This window comes from Dreissena polymorpha, chromosome 2, assembly GCF_020536995.1.
Source record: "Dreissena polymorpha isolate Duluth1 chromosome 2, UMN_Dpol_1.0, whole genome shotgun sequence".
Taxonomy (NCBI): domain Eukaryota; kingdom Metazoa; phylum Mollusca; class Bivalvia; order Myida; family Dreissenidae; genus Dreissena; species Dreissena polymorpha.
In genome coordinates, this window is record NC_068356.1 from 1,356,436 (window position 1) to 1,380,306 (window position 23,871).

Below are 23,871 nucleotides of genomic sequence, written 5' to 3' on the forward strand. Positions count from 1 at the left end.
ACAGTGCGATAGTACGATGGCGACAATGCGATAGTCATATCGTACTGTCGCCATCGTATTGTCGCATTGTTGCCATCGTACTATCGCGTTATCGTATTGTTGTCATCGTATTATCGCATTGTCGCCATCGTACTATCGCACTGTCGCCATCGTATTGTCGCACTTTCGTCATCGTTATATCGCACAATTGCATTGTCGCCATCGCACAATCGCACTGTCACCATCGTATTGTCGCACTGTCATCATCGTATCGTTGCACTGTCGACATCATATTATCGCACAATCGCATTGTTGCATTGTCGTCATCGTACTATCGCACTGTTGCCATGGTATTGTCGCACCACTGTTGCCATAAAACTATCGCTTTGTCGTCATCGTACTATCGCGTTTTGCATTGTCGCCATCGTACTATCGCATTGTCGCCGTAGTATTGTCGCACTGTCGTCCTCGAATTGTCGCACCGTCGTCATCATACTATCGCACTATCGCATTGTTGCCCTCTAGATTTTAATGTGTAACCACGATGGCCCTAACGGTTTTCAGAAATGATACGATAGCGACTCTGCGATATGACTATCGCATTGTCGCCATCGTAGCTATCGCGTTGTCGCATTATCGCCATCGTGCTATCGCATTGTCGCCATCGTACTATCACACTGTCGCCATCGTATTGTCGCACTACCTCATTGTCGTCATCGTACTGTCGCGTTGTCACATTGTCGCCATCGTACTATTGCATTGCCGCCATCGTACTATCGCATTGTCGCCATCGTACTATCGCATTGTCGTCCTCTGGATTTTAAGGTGTTATCGCGATGGCCCTAACGGTATTCCGTATTATAGCGTGTTCCCATGTTCAGTTTCAATTTAAAATCGTTGTTGAAATGCGTTTTCCATAAGAAAACAGTTTTGCTGAATGAAAGAAAATCTCTATACGAGTGTGTGTGTCTTTCGAAGTTTATGAGGTCTTTCCGGGCAGGAGGTCGCATTATGTCAACACCCTGGGGGTGTGCCAGCACAAAGTTTATGAGGTCTTTCCGGGCAGGAGGTCGCATTATGTCAACACCCTGGGGGTGTGCCAGCACTCTCACTTGAGCCGGAACGGGGATTGAACTTTTTTTACGAGATGTAATTTATTAATGTCAATTGTCTTTCGTACTATCAAAATACGCACTCTGTGATAGACATGTATACATCGAATCGCCTCCGTGAACCGTTCTATTAAGGTTTTCCAAGTTTGTATTATATTAAATTTATGCTGACTGTTTTATCAGTTTGACGAGCGTTTACGAAACAACATATTTTATCATAATTTCGATATCAATTTCTTTACCCATATTAGATAATATTAATTCTTTAAAACTAATTATTCATGCACACGTTGCATGTTTTCGCATTGAGTATGAATACCCATTGACACTTTCGCAATATGGTATTTTTTGGTCACGGTTAAATGTATTTTACAGCTACGAGAGTTGAAGACAACTTCTGCTAGCTCGAGATTTCGTCTCGTCTCTTATAAACTGTGATACGAAAATATACACATCCAAGCCACATCTCGTGTATGAGTGACTGAGCGTCTACATATTCGGGGTCGGATGCCCGGAAACAACTACGAGCTAGAGGACGTCACAGTGAACGACAAGTCGGACATTAATTCTCTGAGCGGTAGCGCGCCACGAGACCGAGGCATGTACATCAGCACCGCCAAGGCGTTCATACTCGCCTTCCTCGCTTTCGCCATCGCCGTCGGTGTCGGCATCATCGTGCACTTCGCCGGACCGGGCTCAACATTTGAATGCAAATGTACTTATCCGACGACGGATAGCGGATCGTCGTCGGCGGCAATGCAGCAATGCAAAGACTGGGCGGCCGCGGGAAACGTGGAGATATGTAAGTCTGATTTTGATATTTGAGTATAATGTTGATATGTGAGTGTGATGCTGATATGCAAGTGCGAAGTGTGATAATGATGTATGATGTTGATATATGTATATGTTGTTCGTATGTGGGTGCGATTTGCTATGTAAGTTTGTTCTTATTTAATTGCGATAAGATATGAAAGACCGATGCTGACAAGTGCGATGTTTAAATGTACGAGAGATATTTACTTGTCAGTGTACAAGGTAGGTTGGTTAAGTGTATTCAGTTAAACTTAATTGTACCAAAGTAACTGGGCTTATAAATTGAGAAACTTTCGAATCCGTTGCCTAGGGATAACATGATATAGATAACAGTACGGGAAGGAACATGTTCATTATCATTACAATAATTATACAGTTTCTATGGTACATGTCGTTAAAATGTAACAGTACATGCTACTAGAAGTTGTTGGATTATGACATATATTATTACGATCAAGGTTCGATTCCCTAATCTATACAGACAATATACAATTTAGAAATACAAAGTTTAGAAACTACGTATATAAAATTTTACAGCAATTTGATTTATTTAGCACAAGAGAAAAACAACAAATGAGATAGTTGAATTCTGATCATTAGCATTTTGTTAATTAAAACTTTGAGCAATGTATTACTAAAATGTTACAACGCCTATAAAACATGGCTTTTTAAATCTATGTTCAAACTTTTAAATCACATCGAATTGCAAGTTGTGTGTATGTTGATAAATAAATAGTTTAGCCAGTTATGAAATACATAAAAGCGTTATTTTACTTAAAAATGGTGACGCTTTAAAATGTAAAAACATGAAACGGTGTTGTCTTTTAAGCGAACTAATATTGTGGAATTACAATCCAAATATCCCGAATATACAGTTTGAATGTATGTAACATGATTTCGTTATATCTGTAAGATTACTCAGGCAAACTTTTTGTAAAGAAATTAAAATTAACATTTGATAAGTTTGCGAAATAATTTATTGGAAGCAGTGCCTATATTTTGAAAATAAAAAAAGTTTGCTCTTATTGTTTGGCCTGAGCTTTTTTATTTATATTTTAAATTGAAGTAGCTCTAGTGAGAATTGTGTATTGGCGTAAAGTATTATAATACTTTTAAGCAAAGTTTCGCAAACACTTCAGGAACGCTTTAGAAATAAATGTTTGAATCTTGACGTCGCACATTTTCTTCTCACCTCAAGGTGCGTTAGGCGATGTAAAATGCGATGAATATGCAGGCGATAGGTAATTTAAAAAAATAGTCAATTAAAATTCACCGAGTGTACCGTTTACGCTAACATTTCAAAATGTGTGTTGTTGTTAAACTGTCACCGAAATGGAATGAGATACGGCAATTACCGGATGTCGCAAATTGAAGCTAGATGTACCGTAAAGGCACCGTATTTTTTGGAGACGCAATCAAACTGACGTTCAGCGTAATAAAAATTGTGTATCTCTTTATCTGTTTATGCGACGTTAATTCTGAGTATTGCTAGGAATTTGATAATGAAAGAATAAACAACACTGAGTGTTTGTTATCACAAATCCACGTAATTTAAAAGCACTTATTAAAGTGTATCAAATCCACACCGTATTAAAGGGACCTTTTCACAGATTTTGGCATGTATTGAAATTTGTACGGTGTCATAGAGGTGACATTCACTCCTCTTTTTTTAAATTGCACTCCTCTTTTTTCTATCTCGTGGCCACGACTCAGTAACTCGTGGCCACGAGTTAGCTATGTCGTGGCCACGAGATAGAAAAAAGAGGAGTGCAAAACTAAATAAAAGAGGAGTGCAATTTAAAAAAGAGCAGTGCAGTAAATAAAGGAATGGTGCATTAAAAAAAAGAGGACAGAATTTCGAGATCTCGAGATACCGACTTAGCTAACTCGTGGCCACGAGTTAGTCAGCCAATCAAATTGTTCCATAATATTTACACATGTTACACAAAATTTGATTGGCTGACTAACTCGGGATCTCGAGATCTCGAAATTCTCCCCTCTTTTGTTTAATGCACCCCTCCTTTATTAACTGCACCGCTCTTTTTTTAATTGACTCCTCTTTTATTTAGTTTTGCACACCTATTTTTTTCTATCTCGTGGCCACGACATAGCTAACTCGTGGCCACGAGATAGAAAAAATAGGAGTGCAATTTTTAAAAGAGGAGTGAATGTCACCTCTATGCCATCGTAAGTTTGGAATTAAATGCTTACAATTGATAAATGAAAACATTGTATTTAAAAAACTCCAGTAATAAAAATTAAAGAAAGACAAAAGTAACTCTCAACTGGGATCGAATCTCTGACCCCTGGAGTAAAATATAGCGACAACAACAGAACTCTCAAATCAATCGTTTCGCGTTGCAATGCCTTATAATTTTCAGTTTTTAAAATCGTCAAAAGATCATATTATGGATATTTTAAAGCATAGTACATGTTTAGTATTACTCTTTCCTCACAAATATCATAACTACAACGAAAATTTGCAAATATGAAACAGTTTTTGTCGTTTCGCGTTGCAATGCCTTATAATTTTCAGTTTTTAAAATCGTCAAAAGATCATATTATGGATATTTTAAAGCATAGTACATGTTTAGTATTACTCTTTCCTCACAAATATCATAACTACAACGAAAATTTGCAAATATGAAACAGTTTTAATTATTTTGTCAATTTACCAAAACGTCTCTTCGAATTTTAGCATTTTGCAATTCAAAAACTCTCTCATCAAAGTTTATTTGATAAAAAAGCCGAATCCCTTTTCGTGCATAATAAGAAAGTTCTGAATACAAATAGGGATATATAGTTAATGTCAACGAACAAACTTTTACTTGTATTAAAAAGTTACCATACTAGGAAATAAGACTCGACTAAAAAGCTTAGACTCTGGTTAAAATCAATGTTAAAGTTAATTTCCTCATACGGCGTTAAGCGACTGTTTAAATGTGTATGTTACCAAATTTCTCGGACTCTCTCGGAATAACAAAGCAGTCTAATAAGAGGCGAACGTGGAGGTGAGCTGGATAGCTGAGCGCACACATTTTTCCACGGTGTACCTGCCCCGCTCAACCCACTTGCCCTCTAGTGTGTATGTCATGTACGTATGTACCAGGATTAGTTTTTCTCTCAAGTCTGCCGAAACCACTACCTGCCCAAGCGATGTAGACACGCGATATGTCCGTTACACATACGAAATCTTCCCAACATGTTTGTTACATTAACTTCCGCTACCCAACACGTTCGTAACACTATCAAACGCTTCCCAACATGTCCGTTTCATTAACTAATGCTACTCAATATTTTCTTATACACTTACGAACGCAACCCAACATATCCGTTACATTAACTAACGCTCCCCTATATGCCCGTTAACACCTACAAACGCTACCCAACATGTCCGTTACATTAACTAACGCTACCCAATATGCGCGTTTACTCTTAGTAACGCCACCCAACATATCCGTTACACTAACACATGCTACCAAACATTTCCGTTCCACACACTAACGCTACCAAACATGTCCGTCACACTTGCTGACAAGTCCGTTACAATTATTAACGCTACCAAACAAGCCCGTTACACTAACTAACGCTACACAACATATCCGTGATGCTAACATAATTCGGTTCCACCAGCTAACGCATCCCAACATATCTTTCAAATTTTAATACGCTATAAAACATGTATTTTTAGCTTTAAAGGGGCCTTTTCACAGATTTTGGCATTTTTTTTAACTTATTCATTAAATGCTTTATATTGATAAATGTAAACATTGGATCGTAAAAGCTTCAGTAAAAAATCAAGAATAAAATTTAAAAAAGGAAAAGAACATTGCCCGGATCAGGTTTCGAACCAGTGACCCCTGGAGTCCTGCCAAAGTCCTGAAGTAAAAACGCTTTAGCCTACTGAGCTATTCCGCCGAGTACACATATTTGACGTATTTTATACCTTATATAAGCAATCTTCGTAGTTTCACAAAATTTAACGACAAAAACAGAACTCTCCAAATTATTCAATCGTTTCGCGTTGCAACGCTTTATAATTTTTAGGTTTTAAAATCGTCAAAAGATGCATATAATGGCTATATTAGACCCTGGTAAATGTTCAGTATTACTGTTTCCTCACAATGATCATAACTAAAACGAAAATTTGCGAATCTGAAACAACTTTTTTCAATTTTGTCAATTTACCAAAGCGTGAAAAGATCCCTTTAAATTTCTGACACCATGACCGTTATATTTTCTGACACTACTAAAGATATACAGGATATTTGTTTATGTCAGTGTAAGATTGTTTGTTATTTCACGAGTGATCATAGAACATATATTTTCACAAGTGGCGCAGCCACGAGTGAAAATATTGTTTTTCTATAATCACGAGTGAAATAAAAAACGATCTTACACTGACATGAACACATTTTCTGTTTCTTTTGTGCCCCTTTTTCAAGAAAATAATAAACAGCTGTTTCCCTTTTGCTGAAAATTTACCCCTTTTCATGTGGCGTGCCTAAATACATTTTAAAACACAAAACACAAAATGACGTCATTAGTGTGACAAAATGACGCCATTATACCAGCGAAATTCTCCACTAAAACTCTTTTACAATGTAGATCTAAACAAACGATGAAAAAGCATAAAATAAAAAGAAAGTTTGTTGGATTCGGCGGAATGTCGATTTGAATTGACTCGTGATCATAGAAAATATATATTTAATTATTTATGATAATCTAAAAATAGAAAAAGGAGTTCCGAAAATTTGTTCTTTTCACCGGTGAAAATTAGAATGAATTAGAAAAATGGGCAGAAAAGTGGGGCATGCGTTTTAATGCCAAAATGTTACCTTCTCAATGTTAATAATAAATCCATGCACTCTTATTCACTTTGTGGCGAAATTCTGAAACAGGAAGAAGAAAACCCCTACCTTGGATTAACAGTACATGAAAATTTGAAATGGTCTTCACATATAACAAAAGTCGCAAAGAAAGCAAACTCAACCATGACATTTTTGAGAAGAAACCTAAGAAACTGTTCTAAAGATTGTAGAAAACTTGGTTACATCTCCCTGGTTATATCATTGACATACTAACGGGGCTATCATTTGGGACCCCTACCTTTAAAGTGATATCAGAAGATCGAACGCGTGCAAAGACAAGCATCACGCTTCATAACAAACAATTACCATATCAATAGAAGTGAAGGCTGTGTAACAAGGATGCTAAAGGACCTTGAACTTCCACCACTCCAAGATCGCAGAAGATCCAGTCGGCTGATCTTCCTATACAAAGTGATCGAGGGGAAGGTGCCAGCTATACAAACCAGCAAAAATAACATGCAAGTGAAAGCTAAAACCGTCAAAGACTTCCAAACAACAAACATCATAGATCGCTACAGCATTAATAACACCAGAGGCTTGAAAGTGAAATCCGTCAATACTGAGCAGTACAAATACTCATTTTTAATAAAGACTGCAGTGGATTGGAACCACCTTGATAATAGCATCGCATGCGCACAGACAATCGAGGGTTTTAAGTCAGCCCTCCCACAGTGCTACTAGCATTCCACTCCCGGTGCCTACGCCGTAACAGGCCCTGCACTGTACAGAAGCAGAAGAAGAATTTGTTTTTTTCACTGCTGTTATTTCACTGCAGACATGTCATATTTTATCATTAGGTTTAAAAGAAATCCTAAGATTAAAGACATTTATTCACACATTTTGGCTTTCTTTGAAGTTCGTTATTAAATGCTTACATACATAAATGGAAACATCGGTACTGAAGAGCTTATTTGCATTAAAATATTAGAGTTCAAGACATAAAAAAGAACAAAGGTACACCCCCTCTTGCTAAAGAACCAATAATCTTTTGGATTAACCCATTAATGCCTAGCGTCTAGCAAAAAAAAGGCATTGGCAAACAGCAAAGACCCAGATGAGACGCCGCATAATGCGGCGTCTTATCAGGGTCTGCGCTGTTTGCTTAAAGGAAGTTCTTTAAGAAAGATTTTAAATATAGAAATAAGTATACTAGACATCCCTAATTTTGGAAATAAATTGATCAAATTTAGAAGGATGGGAGAGTCCACTAGGCACAAATGGGTTAAAAAGCTGTTGCGTAAACCAATCGGTCATCCAAGTTTTTACGTGTTGGGCATTTTATATACTTCTAGCTTTTCACATAATGTCACATAACGTTATGTAACAAAATGTAAGAAGACAACAGAAAGACTCCGAAGTATTACCATTGTTAGATGCGTTCGTAACTTTACTAATTTAATCAATTTCTAATGATGATTGCTAATAAATGTAAATGTATGTGTAGCATGGGACTACCGGTACGTTATTAGTGTTATATTTCCGTCTATGTGTACATTGTACTTTGAGTGTTTTCATCTATAACACAAAGTTGGAAAATTGTCATTTTGACAACCTGTTAACAAGTTCATTTAAATGGCGCATAAATGTTGCAATATTTTCACTAGTTGTTGTTAATTACTGAATTTTGATGTGTCCATGTTTACCTGCAACGTAATGAATGCTATTATCGTTCATCGCTTAAATCACGCTGTAACTGGCAAACATGATCTATGTAAAATCCTATAGTTAGGTACATGTTTCATCTTAATAACAACTTCATAACACGTTCGTCCTTGATATATGGGTGAGCGACAAGCTAATTAGCAGGGATTTTCATTTCAACAACATAGCAACAAAACATAACATTAAAATACTCTCTTCTTTCGACATACAAAATGTATTTTAACAAGCTAAATGATCGAATCCTGGGAAATAATTTAAAGAACAATCAATTTGTGTAAATGATTTCTATTACCTGCGTGTGTACATCAAAAACATAGTTCAAAGTGTTTGTTTGTTATTTGAACTACTGATAGATCTGACTGCATCGTAATTACATTTTAAATAGCGAACTCTTAAAAAAAGCAACAAAAACCCATCAAACGGTTAAATTTATTAAAAGTGAAACATAATGTACGTTGTATAAGTGTATATTCGTAATGAGCGATTTGAACGTTTATGAATAAAAACTATAATAAAAGTTCAGAGTCAAGGTGAACATGAGCATCAATACAACCACACGTTATTCAAGTGCATATACAGTAAACAAGTCATTAAAGTAAAATTGACATGCACTCTGTAACGCAATGTCCCACAATAATGTTCAGTTAATTATTTCATAATGTGTTTTTATGTTCTGCAACACTTACTATAAGTTTTTACCTATATTGTCGCTAAAGGTATGTCGGACTTTAAGCTAGCTATGATTTTCAATATGTGATATATGCATTTATAAACATACACATATAATAATTATTTCGCATAAAAAAAATATTTATCGGAAAAAATGTAGCTTGTATTTAGTCATTAGGTATATCACGTTCATGCAATTGAGCAACTCATCAGCCGACTTTAATATAACTACACTTGTGTAAAGATACAGAAATAATATGCGTACCATAATTTAAATAATGTTTGATATGCATTCACGTTTGGCTTAGCTGATTAGTCCATTTATTGTTTTGTTCATTTGCCAGACTATTTCTGATATAATGAAATGATGGATTAAAACATTGACGAGAACAATTTTAAGGTGCTGATTTTTCCCGTGATTGATTTTAACTTATATCTTCAATACAGACAAACAGAGCCAGGTACGACGTACTTTATTCAGTTCCCAACATAGCTGTATACTGTATTCAATCGAACATGCTATAATGCCTAGCACACCTGTGTATGGCGGATGTTGCATACGCTCTAACATATCCAGCATTTTTTATACCGGGACGGTATATGTCTGCATATCGGTCAGATAGCGATAGGTCATCGGTGCAAGATCGGGAATGCAACACGACATTCTAAAGTCGGTCCACAGCAATCAGAGATTTAAAATATTGGCACTCATCGTTCCGCGTGGTCAATCCCCGTCCCGTCGCATGTGAGCATGGTAGGGGTCACTACATCGGACATGCGCGGTTTACTCCAAGTACTCCAGTTTTCCACATCAGAACAAGATTACTCCAATATAAATTGCCTTTCATTAAAAAATTATAAGCTGGCAATTGCAGCTATAATTCAATGTCCGCCTCAACTTTCGCGAGTCTATTAAGTAAATTAGGTAAGATTCCTGGGACACAGTCCGGACACACATTAAATGCAGTTTTAGGCGCGGAAGAACCTCAGGAGTTCGAAATACAGACCACCTGAAAAGTCAGTGAGGTCTCCGCTAAGCGCAATGGTTGTTACACGCGCTTCTCACATATGTGACCTGGGGTCAATCCCGTTCATGAAAACATTTGTGTGTTTGGTGGTCACCACACTGGGCATGCGGGGTTTTCTTCGGGTACTCCGGCTCCCGCGTAAAAACAATATCACACCGAATTGGAAGTCTATCATTAACACAAATATACATTGTATCTGGAAATGTCAGCTGTAATCCCAAAGTCGTTTCAACGTTGGTTGTATAGTCACTTGATCAGGTATAAGCGCTGGGACACCCTGCACTCTGGATCAACATATCATTTAGCTTCAGGCGCGGGAGATCCTCGTGATCTTCGAAATACACAAACATACACTGCATAGGACTGTCCGGTAAGCGCAGTGGTTATTACACGCGCCTGTCTCCTAGGCGACCCGGGTTCAATCCCTGCTCCAAACGCTTGTTTTCTTGGTTGGTGGTCACCTACACGGGCAACTCGCCTCACAGCACAACACCGAAAGGAATATCTCTCAGTAAACACTAAAAGGCCGAAAGTGCAGCTATAAAAATTTGTCTCAACTTTTGTCTAGTGAGTTAATAATCCAGGAGTGCTGTGACACGTTCAGGGTTCTCACATAATGCAGTCTCAGACGCAAAAGGCCCTCATAAACATCAAAGTCCAATCAAAACACAGTCAGTTTTTTTCCCGGCTTTGTTAAAATATAGTTTAAAATATTAATAGAATAACATCATTTTCAAACTACGTAGGACATCGAGTGCAGAGAGACTTGATAGTCGGGTCGCCAATAATTACTAGAATACCCATACCTTCGAACTAACACTATTAAGTTTCTGTTCACGTTCCATCAGGAGGGTACGAGGTCATCATACATACCCGTGCCCGCATCCACCAACTCATTCTAAGAATTGTGATTCACAGTACTAATCTTGAACTCAATTAAAATGCATGCAAGTGTGCATTAGTTCAAGGTACTTTACCGTGAACACCGTGTTTTTAATAAGTAGTTTGAGATCAGTACAGTTCCAAGAATGTTCTTTATTTTTAGAGTTAAATCTTAGAATCGGTGGGCGAATACGGGCCCCGAAATTGTAACTACCAGTACTTGACCTGAGATGTTGACTACCTACCATGACTCTCGTCATCATGCTCTGTGATCTTGTCTTGATGTCTTGCTCTCCTAACCCGGAGTAGTTTTCTTCAGCACAGTAGCTCGAGGTCTATAAGCGTATAAGTAAGGAATACAGTTAGGGCTATCGTGGTTAGACATTTATACCGAGTGGGCTACAATGCTATAGTGCGATATTACGATGGCGACAATGCGAAAGAACGATGGCGACAATACGATAGTACGATGGCGACAATGCGATAGTACGATGGCGACAATCCGATGATGACAATGCGACCGTGCGATAGTACGATGGCGACGATGCGATAGTCATATCGTAATGTCGCCATCGTATCATCGCATTGTCGCCATCGTACTATCGCCTTATCGTACTGTCGTCATCATATTATCGCATTGTCTCCATCGTATTGTCGCACTGTCGTCATCGTATTATCGCATTGTCGTCATCGTATCATCGCATTATCGCATTGTCGCATTGTCGCTATCGTACTATAGCACTGTCGCCATCGTATTGTCGCACTGTCGTCATCGTATTATCGCATTTTCGCAATCATACTATCGCGCTATCGTACTGTCGTCATCGTATTATCACATTGTCGCCATCGTACTATAGCACTTTCGCCATCGTATTGCTGCACTGTCGTCATCGTATTATCGCATTTTCGCCATCGTACTATCGCACTAAAGCCTTGTCGCCCTCTGGATTTTAATGTGTAACTACAATGGCACTAACGGTATTCCGTATATAAGAGCTGATCTGAGATCGCATCTTATAGTGCATAGTGTTGCATATTTTGCAAAGGACACTTGGTCAAATTATGTTTGATTGTATTTACTTTCCTGTTTGAAACCAATCAATTCATCAATTGGTTATCATAAAGCCGGGTGGCTCGGGAGTATTTGCACGTTCATATTTTTTTATATTTCTTTAATCAGATATGTAGTCAGAATATATACTTTAAGCATAAACGAGTGACGTGCGCTACATTTTACTTTATGTTTCAAACCATTGAAGTATATCTGTATGTACATTGACTTGCACATTACTAGTATTAAACAAAAATATAATCATAATACCAGCATTAATATGTTGTTATTTTTATTGCACTAGGTAGCGCATGTAACGCCACAATTCATACGCCGTATCCCAGCAGCACCTCTTCTTCAAACCCCGCCCCCACGGGACCGCCGAAGGCGACACCAGCCACACCAAAGCCTACTGTGAAGGATGTAAGGATACCTCTGTACATGATGCTTGTCAAGTATACTGTGGAGCTACTGGTATGGGTCACTGGTAGACACTATCCGGTGAAACTACCATTAGATCGATGCCGTGTTATTATTTTTTTAAGTAGTATATGTCTAGCTTAATAACATAGATCTACATTGAGATAAGGCAACTCATAATAGACAGAAATGAAAAAAAAATTTGGTTCGTTGTTGTGTATTAAAAAGTCATCCATCCTGGCGATCTGAGCTCAATAACCAGGACAACTAATGTGTATTTCTCATAACGACATAGACTGCTACAGGTCTATGTACGACCTCTTACAAATAGTGTCATTTCACTGACCACGCCCCTGTAATTCTCCGCAGGTGTTCATGTACGCGCCCCTGGAGCCAACAGCGTTCTTTTTCAACGGAAGTGTCATCATTAGCTTCAAATGCAAAAATGCTACAGACAGGTTTTACCTGCACTCAAAAAAGCTCAACTACACAGGTTCTTGTTGGTCTGATCCGTAGGTAACACGTAATCTTAACGCAATGTGTATAGCTTCTTTATTAAGAGATCGGACCATAAGCTACGGACTCTTAATTAAATCTCTGAATTGTCAACAGTGAGTTAAGGTTTGGTTGATGGATCTTGCCTTTTTAAATCGGGATATTAATTGGTGCCATAAACATTCGGGGATCTCTTCATGTATGATTTACATGTATTTCATGTATGGTTTATGTTCGTTTTTAACGGGTGTAATTTATTGATCAGCGTATTGGTGTTTGATATTTGCATGACCCAGTTGACAGTGATCATGTATTCTTTATGAATGAAATCTCCAGTTGTAAAGACACACCTCCGCATTGGACCAATGAAATCACTCGTATGTTTAAAATGTCAGTTAGTTGAAATGTATGTAAACAAAGGTTTCAAACGGCGCTGGACAGTTAGTCTTGATGCAGAATGTAACGACAAGAACGGTAATAATGTTTTTTCATACGTTTTATTGAATTATGGTATCGAACTACATGAACTTTGTAGAGAAGTTGCCCTTTACTCCGTGAAGATTTCAGTCTTAAAGACAGCATGATCGCTGTCAACTGGGTCATGCGTGTTGTGTATCGTGTTATTTCTTAAAAGTTGACCCAGCATTTGTTAAAATATTGCAAGACATATACATTTCCAGAAAGGAAATTCATTTCTGCGTTGAATAAGACCGAGATCGTGAAAATCGCTGCAAAATTTATGAAGATATGGCTGTTCAAAGCGATGCACCCCGTTTTGGGCTGATTTTGAGTTGCATACCTTGTTATATATATATTTGATAGTGAAATATTTTTTTTTTCAGAAAAGTTAATTTTTCGTTATAATATGATTATTTATCATTCAAAATGATGTTTTCACTAATTAATATCATAGCCACACGCTAACCACCTGTGTACTCATTGCGCCCGTTCTCACCGCAGTCACATCGCCACGTCACAAATGCAGCCGACAGACGCTCGAAAAACGTTCCCGTGCATGGATGAGCCGGCAATCAAGGCGCTGTTTGAAGTGACCTTGGTCCGCCAGAGTCACATAGTCTCGATCTCAAATATGCCGAACATCTCCATGGAAGCAAGGTAAACAAATCTCCATGGGATTAAATTTTACATGTTCAACAAATGCATTGAATACAGGAATACATTCTCAATATCTCCATAGAATATACCCTTACATGTCAAAAATATCCAGGGAATATAGCTGCACGTGTAAAGAAAATATCAATTGAATAAAGATATACACCATAACTATATCCATGGAACATAGGTATCCATGCCTTACAACTTCGGGGAGTATACGTTTACACGCCCAACATATCCATTGAATATATGTATAAAAGGCCAAATATATGGAACGAACTAATCATAAAAGAAATTACCCTTTAAAATTACGTCAAATTCCGTCGAAACGTAAAAGTACAATGAACTCCAATAATACAAGTCAAGTCTCGTTTAAGTCACATACTATGTTCTTAATCGGCAAATTGTTAAAAAATACTTAAAAACATCAGGTTATTCGAATACATTCTACATTATTTAATAATTCTACAATTCAGACTCACTGGTTTATTTTAGCCATATTTTTCAACACTTTTATTCGCATTTTATTATAATTACCCATCATAAACACGAAATTAAGTCATAGTATATTGCAAGTTCATTTCAAACTGCAAAGACAACCCGCGTCCTTTTGCTGAATGAATGATGCAATCCAGTAATGCAATGTCAGCAGACAAGCGCGAGCTGTTTGGCGATGTATTTCGCTTATTAGTTAAACATCAATAGAAACGCTGTATTTGATTAATAACTACTTGCTATTATTCTTACATGGTACAAGGTACTCATTTGAAATATATCTATTCGCTGCATGTATAGTTCGTTTTGGAACAAACGAATTAGGATGTTGATACATGGTAACGATCTAAATCGTCTTCAAATCTTAATTGCATAAGACCTTTAACCAAGAGTGAAAGGCCAAATAAGCAGTCTGCTATGTACATGTGTAAGGCTACTAGGCATGTAAATCCATTGTTTAGACGACACGTAGAGTTTCCTTCTATAATATCATTTAGCTGTATGATACATGACTCAGATCTCCATGAAATATAGGTATATATCGTCAACATCTCTATGGAATATAGGTATACCCGTCTTGAATCTCCATGGAAATGGGTAAACATATTCAAAATCTTCATTTAATATTTCTCTTTAATAAAGGTACATATCTCTAAGGAATACAGCAATATACGCCCAACTTATCCATGTTAATTTGGTTTTAAAACCTAATATATCGATGGGATATTGGTGCCCATGTTTGTAATATTTACTGAATAAAGGTAAGGTATACACAGCGAACATCTTAATGAACAAATATACACATCGGGTATTAAGATACACATGCGTATTTTATACTTTAATTTACATTCATTTTATTGATTATATTTCTTCGAATATGGAAGTACGTGTAAACGTTAAAACAATAACACCTGATTTAAATATTTATATTCGAAAGGCCTTCCTTTATGTTCTCTCACAGGGGTGACAACTTATTCGCGGACAAGTTCAAAGTGACGCCCAAGATGTCTACCTATCTACTTGCCTTTATTATCTGTGACTTCCACTACACAAAGGCCATGACCGAGAACAACGTAACGGTAACTACGACCTGTTTTGAGTTAGAGCACTGTCGTGTTTGCTGTTTACTTTTCGGTCACTAAACCTTCAAACGTTTTTCAACATTTACATTTTTTAAAGTTTGTTTCAAGTAAAATCCATAAAACAGAGGATCATGTCAATAGGACGACTTGAGTATTTTCACCGACAAACATCATAACATTGACGCCGTTTTAAATTGTTCCCTAGTTTTCAAAACTATCTTTATATTTGTATCACCAACATTGAGCAAACCGAGGTGAGGAATGACTATGCTTGATTTACGGCATACAAAAGGTTACTCTAACTGTTTTAAACCACACGGTTTATATGTCATCATCTCATATATAATTGACTTCTTGTCGGCCGGTGTTTTACTTGTGCGACGGCCAAGAGTACTGTACAGCAAATATTTTTTGTAACTTAAATAATACAAATGTTGCTCAATAGTAGATAGTTACTGTAACCATTGTAGTACCGCGCATATGCACGCCCAGGCAATCGATCAGACCCCATACTCGCTGGAGACTGGTGTGAAAATCCTGACGTTCTTCGAGAAGTACTTCAACGTTACATACCCACTCCCTAAACAAGGTATTCTCTTCTGTAAGGTTGTCCTGGTCCACAGTCTTCTCAAATTACGAATCTGGAAGAAAACTGGTGGTGATGTATAGTTACTGTAAACATAGGAAGAAAAATACTGACAGACTATATCCGTCGAAGCATCGTCGTGCTCCACAAAATTTAATAAAATCTTGCTCTTAGAGTCATAACTGGTCATAACTGGTCATAACTGGCAAAAGTCAGGAAGGGGATATATATATATATATATATATATATATATATATATATATATATATATATATATATATATATATATATATATATTAAATCTGAAATCAAAGAATTGGTATATAACATAATTAAATGGCCCTGTACACTGAGTTAAAAAACAATATGCCCTGTGGTAAAAACTGACCAAGTAATATCATTTCTTTATAGTATCAGTTTACTTCAAATGTTGACATGCTGCGTCGAAAGGATTTCTTCGTCGTTACTCTGGCAAGCTCTAAAAAGTATTTGCTTTCATCTTAAACGTACTTTTTACTTACCACTTGCTGAATACTGTCGACATGCGATCGCTATCCCTGACTTCTGCCTTGTTACTGACCGCTAGCTGACTATTAGACATACGGTCGCTATCCGTGACTTCTAAGTCTTTTACTGACAACAAACCACTGCAGATAGGATCGCGATTCCAGAATTGTTTCTGACCATTATTTTGCCGATCATATCACGAGATATGATGGGAATTTCGGCATTTTTTGTTACGCGATCCCGGACTCCCGACATGTCTAAAAACTAGTTTAACACTGTATATATGATCACTAATCCGGGCCTTTCTTTACGTCGTTCTGACTGTGGAAGTAGTCTTTAAAACTCAATAATAAACATACACAAGTCCCTTTCAATGTTGATAACGATTTATTTCTATTTATTAAATCCCAACACAACTTTTTCCAATGTTCGTTAAATATTATAAACTATAAGTTAAATGTAGTGGCTCTTTGGCCACATGACAATAACAAATTGTGTGACCGTAATGTCCGTCCGTGCTCATGAATTTGAACTCTCTACTGAAAAACAGTATATTAATATAGATGGAAACACCCAATGGTGACGTGTATAATTTCCGACGGGATCTTGTGCAAAAACCAAGTGCCCAAAGGTAGCGAAGTAATATGATATATATGCCACAGACAAAAAGGATATAAGCCCGCCTTTTACATTCCCTGCATACCCACGACATGCCTAATTAGCGAGATAAGCAATTAGTAATTAATTTGGTGAGTTCGTCTCGTCTAGTTTGACGTTATTTACAATATTTCATCAGTACTAGCATCGTGCTGAAACATGTATCCGTTAAATAATTAATTAGCTGGGCTCTTTGTATGTAAGATATTGCTTATTGTAGGAATTTGACAATTTCGTGATCCGCTAATATTGAATTTCTGTTGTTAATAATTTTTCTATGCGTATAATATTTAGTATAGTAATATATAATATAATATTTTAATTTAATAATATTTAATTTCTTTTTGTTGGTTCTTTACTTTGTTACGCTACATGACCACTGATTGACATCTGCAGATATTATCGCTTTCACAGGCTTTGTATGTCGTACTTTCGTTTAGTTGATCTTTGTAGATATGATCCTTATCCCGATCGTTTTACGCCGTAATGACCCCTAGTTGACCGCGGTAGATAAGATCGCGATCCCGGACGCTTAACGCCGCAGTGACCCCTATTTGACTGCTGTAGATAATATCGCGATCCTTAACGTTTTAGCCGTACTGACCCCTAGTTGATCTCTGAAGATATGATCGCTATCCTGGAAGTTTTACGCCGTACTGACCCCTATTTGACTGCGGTATATAAGATTGCGATCCTGGACATCTGACGTGGTACTAACCACTAATTTACCACTAACAAAATGATCGAGATCCGGAACTTGTGAAGTGTTTTGAGAACAAAATGATAGTAAAGCGATCCCGGATTTCATACTTTCTACTGACCACAATGTCACAGCTAGTTGGCCATTGTAGATAAGAAAGCGATCGCGGAACTCTGACATGTCACTGGTTGACTATGCTAGATATGATCACTTTCACGAACGTTAAACGTGATACTGATCCCAAACAGACCGCTGTAGATAAAATGGTGATCCCGAGCTACCGACAAGTTACTTACCTCAAGTTGACTTCAATAGACACATCACAATAACGGATTTCTTAGTTGAGCGTTTAAGATATGGTCGCGATTCCGTACTTATGACTTTTGTTAATGACCATCAGTTGACTGCTGTGCATAAGATCGCGTTTCATTCTTCTGTAGTGTTACTGAACACTAACTTACCGCTGAAGACATGATCGCGATCTCGGGCATCTGATTTGTAATTGACCAGCTATTGACCATTGTAGATATGATTGCCATCCCCGACTTCGCTGCGGGCGCCATGGAGAACTGGGGTCTGATCACGTACAGGGAGACCGCAATGCTGTACCAGCCCGGTGTGTCCTCGGCGAGCAACAAGCAGCGCGTGGCGGTCGTGGTCTCGCATGCGTTGGCGCACCAGGTTTACACCGTCAGCACAACGGGGAAAACGGTTTCAGTGACATCCCAGGAAAACAAATGTGTTAAAACGAAACTGAGTGCTGAGTTAAAAGTTAACAAATAATTGACAGTAATCACGTTGATGTCTTTTATTGGAAACTTGTCTGCTTATTGTTTAATACATTGTTTACAGAACATAACAGAATGTATAACTTGAACAAGTCTAGTTCATCATTTTAAATCAAAACTTACAATATACAAGTGTACGTATCATCCAATGAACGTCATCGCTCTCTCAGAAGTGCGCATATGTGGCGCATTAGCTTATGTTCTGTTCCACGTGTCTTGTATGCTCGTTTCTGTAATTGTTATCGATCTTCGTTCGTGCATTAATACATTCCCCATGTCACTCTTCTAGTATGGTAAAATGTAGTAATAGAAATGATTTGTATAACCCGCTCCCTTTGTGAAGCCCTTTAGGTAAGAAGATTTCTACTGTTAACGTTAACATCATTAATCTATTTATGACGAGAAGTGGTTTGGTAACCTGGTGACGCCGTCTTGGTGGGACGACCTGTTGCTCAACGAGGGTTTCGCCAGCTACGTGCAGTACATGGGCGTGGACCACGTGCACCCGGACTGGAAGATGGTGAGTAGCCGCCTTTCAAATGCTACAACATACTATAAATAGTAATCACTGCGTAATTATCGGTGTGTACACAACTAAGGCTACAATGAAAACGCTTTAACGAGGATTGATTAAACTAATTTTATAGTGGTAAGCAAACGCACGTGGCTGCACAATTGACTGCCTGCAATGGAAAGGCGTATATTTTGTTCACAAATGTCGCTTATCAACTAAATCAGTGATGTCACACCTCTAAAACAGATTCAAAACTTATCAGGAGTATAATAAGAAAATAATAAGCTTTAGCAACAGAGTCTAGTAATTCAGATTCAAGAGATTATATGTCTCGCATTTTGAGAAAACTGGGCATAATGCATGTGCGTAAAGTGTCGTCCCAGATTCCCAGGCTAATCAGGAACGACACTTTCCGCCTAAATTTGATTTTTGCTAAGAAGCGACTTCATTTTAACGAAAAATATCATAAAAGCGGAAAGTGTCGAAAGTGCGGACTGCACAGGCTAATCTGGGACGGACACTTTACGCACATGCATTATGCCCAGTTTTCTCAGAACGCGACACATATGTTAATTATGTCGAGTGGTTGAAGTCTATCTTATGCACTTGATGCACTTTTTAATTGTGCCAAAGTTATATAAAATGTCAAATTACAGAAACGTATACAACACGGTTAACAAGAAAGAATGTATATGTTAACACACAGAATAACTGTTAACACACGGAGCAAAATAAACTTAAAAAGAAAACAAGTATAACATGGTGTTTACTCATTCAATTCGGGTAAACATGCGGAACGTGAGTTACCGGTAGATAATAAATAACGGTTTAACTCTATAACCGCGGGTTAACCCAGTCATGCCTAGCGTCTAGAAAAAAGGCATTGGCAAACAGCGTAGAGCCAGATGAGACGCCGCATGATGTGAGAGTCCATTATGCATAAATGGGTTATCTCTATGAACGCGGGTTAACTCATTGAACACTGGTTTACAGAAAGAAGACGGCTTATGATATTAACGATGAAAAAGTAATGCTGAGCATGTACCATGGTCCAAAAGATCCGTTATATGCATCTTGTGACTATTTAAAATCTGAAAATAATTAAGCGTTACAAACGCGAAATGATTGCATAATTTAACAATTCTGTTTTTATCGTTAGATGTTTCGACACTACGAGGATTACTTATATATAATAAAATTCACCACACGCTGTAGGAACACGGATGGTCGAGTGGTTGACGTGCTAGACTTTTACACCAAGGGTCAGTGGTTCGAGCCCTGTATATGATTACTTGTTTTCTTTCTTTGATTTTATTCTTGTTTTCATTTATAACTTTAAAGAAACAAACTTTAAACTTTACTAACTTCAATACATGATAAAATCGGTGAAAAGGTCCTTTTAAGTAATTGAAGTAATTGAACACGGGTTTAAATTATCTATCGGTATAATGTCTAGGCAAGGTTCTAATCTGGTTCTCGCGCGTTCAAAAACGTTTTAATCAGGGTGAACTTTTACAAACAGTGTAACCACTGTAGCCAAATGCATTACTCCATCCTGATGGACCTTGGTCAATATGTTCATCTTGAAAATATAATATCCAATTTAGATTCTACGCATGCGTCAAAAAAAGTTCACCAAGGTAAAATCTTAGAATTCTTTGTTGTTACTCTAGATGCCACACGTTTAACTCAATCTCGATAAAACTTAATCCGAATGTTGAACTAATCAATGTTTTAACCGCGTTCAAAATAGGGTCACGCGGGTCAAAAACAAGTCCAGTCTAATAAATCGGATAAAGAACCTTGTTTTCACTTTAGTAGAAATGTTAGTCTTGACAATATCTAGGCCAAGTTTGAATTTGGGTCACGTGCTTCTAGACACTAGGTCATCAGGTAAATTTTTGTAAAACACTGTAACGACGCTCGAAGACACATTTATGACATTATTATAAAAGTTGATAAAAATGGTATTTTTACAATATGTAGGAAAAGTTAGGATATCAGTCATGTGCATCAAAAAACCATGTCGATTATTAAAGGACCTTGAACTAAGATGAGCTGTTTAGGGAAATTATGGGAACACTTACTGCGATCTTTCAAATTGGATCGTTTTGTGAGGAGTATTTTGTAAAATATGGTATGTTTGTTAAAGAAAACGCATACGTTCTGTATCATTTATTATTTTAATTTAAAATCGCACAACTGGTCGTTTATCTACGGTGCATCAACTACATAGTTCACCTGCGCATGCGTTCATAACCGAGATATATATCCTGAATAGTATATAGTGTACTATTTTAAACGTCCTATAGTACACCTCCCATCCCTCTAAATGTCTTTCCACAGTTCGAACAGTTTGTGGTAGAGGACCTGCAAGACGTGTTCAACTTTGACGGCCTCATTTCATCTCACCCTGTCTACGTACCAGTGGCTCATCCGGACAAGATCAACGAGATCTCTGACAAGATTTCATACGCAAAGGTACGTAGTGGTACAAGACATGATTTTGTTCGCCAAGGTACGTCCAGGTAACAGATGGGATCTCATTCTCCAAGGTATGGGTATCGATTGGTACCAGGAAGGACCTGAAGATCAAGGTAGGCACTCGTTAGTTTATACATATTTTACGAGATTTAATCAAAAGGCGGTGTTTTTTAAAAGCGTGTTCGATTATGTTTCCATAGAAACCAGTGCCATTAACAAAAATCCATGGAAAGCTTCTTGAATGGGGATCGAGCCCATGATATTCCGTATCAAGTTCAAGATAAATTTTTGACACAATATATTACATCTGTTAACTTATCTTTAAAATAATGGTTTCTTAAACAGTTTTCCAATTGCATAAATGTGCTTACCTACCTTACATACCTGATGACTCTCTGTTTTTCACCTCAGGGCGCCACCATAATACGGATGATGCGCTTCTTCCTAGGGGATACTAACTTCCAAAAGGGTCTCACGGTGAGTACATCTGGCCAGTTTGAATATTTGTTTGGGTCAGCGAAATATCTTATAATATTTTCTTTGTTAAAGCAATAAAAAATAATTTTCTTTCGCATGTTTGCAGTAAAAATTATATTTACGTGGTTGCGTAAAGCCTAACTATAAATAGAACTTAGAGCGTCGTTAATTTGTAAAAGCGTAGTTTTATAAGCACATAGGTTTACTTACCTTTACACCATCCTCGATAAACTTTTCGCCTGACTGAACAGCCATTAAACATATGATAGTATAATATTATGTTATTATAAACTTAGTTATGAAAATAAATTAAATTGAACGTGTACTTAGCCAATTTGAGCTCCATTCTAGCGAACATCTAGACAGCAAGTCGTCTATCCTAATCCTTTATCAGCAACCGACATCAGGATGAGCGCTTCTTCTGCAGAGCACGTACCTTGGCATTCCGGCAATTTGAAGCCACATAACTGGCATTCCGCCAATTGAAGAGAGCACATAACTTGGCATTCCGCCAATTGAAGAGCACATAACTTGGCATTCCGCCAATTGCAGAGCATACAACTTGGTATTCCGCCAATTGCGTAGCTCATAACTTGGCATTTCGCCAATTTCAGAGCGTGAACTATCAATAAACAGTTGTTTTCTATATTTTACAATATAAGTATGTGTTTATTTATCATATAAAGAGAATGTTACCTTGGAATAGACAACACGTAACACTTCTACTCTCACAATGACTTGTACGGGACCGAATTGTAATTTATAGAAGACATCTTTCACTATGTCATTCACAGTTCAGTGCGCGGTAAGAGAAAGACAATCAATCACATCGTGGTTTACACTTTTTTTTATTATATTCAAGTTGTTGGAGGCTGATTTCTAGCATATCGTTCTTGCGTGTTTGTGGGTATGAAGGGGGCGCAATCCTTCACACACGAAATAACAACAAATGTACCCGCCAGAACGACGTTGCTTATGTGATATGCATGACCTTTGTCGCCATTTGTTTAGCTCTTTCGGATATATTTGGGTGAAAAGGGGGGTTTAATGCATGTGCGTAAAGTGCCGTCACAGATTGGCATTTGCAAAAATACGATGGCGACAATGCGACAGTACGATGGCGACAATGCGACAACGCGATAGTACGATGACGACAATGCGACAGTGCGACAATACGATGGCGACAGTGCGATAGTACGATAGCGACAATGCGTAGGTCATATTGTATTATTATACCTCACTTTTATTTACAATTCTAAACTCCCATAGGCCATCGTGACATAGAAATACTGTCAGACCCAGCGGGAATAAATTTACTGTCCAAAATATACTGTATCCCGCTGCCATAGCAATCACGTGCCACCAGCGGGAAAAAATTTACTGACAAAAAATACTGTATCCCGCTGGCGCTGCCTTAGCAATCACGTGCGGAATGTTCGAAAATTATACTGTCCCATTCGCGCATGCGCAGTACGCAGTTTTG

At 37.7% G+C, this 23,871-nt stretch overlaps 1 pseudogene; it reads left to right on the forward strand.

The window, feature by feature from the left end:
* Nucleotides 1–1,598: 1,598 nt before the first annotated feature.
* LOC127865511 (aminopeptidase N-like) lies at nucleotides 1,599–23,497 on the forward strand (annotated as a pseudogene).
* The last annotated feature ends 374 nt before the right edge of the window (nucleotides 23,498–23,871 follow it).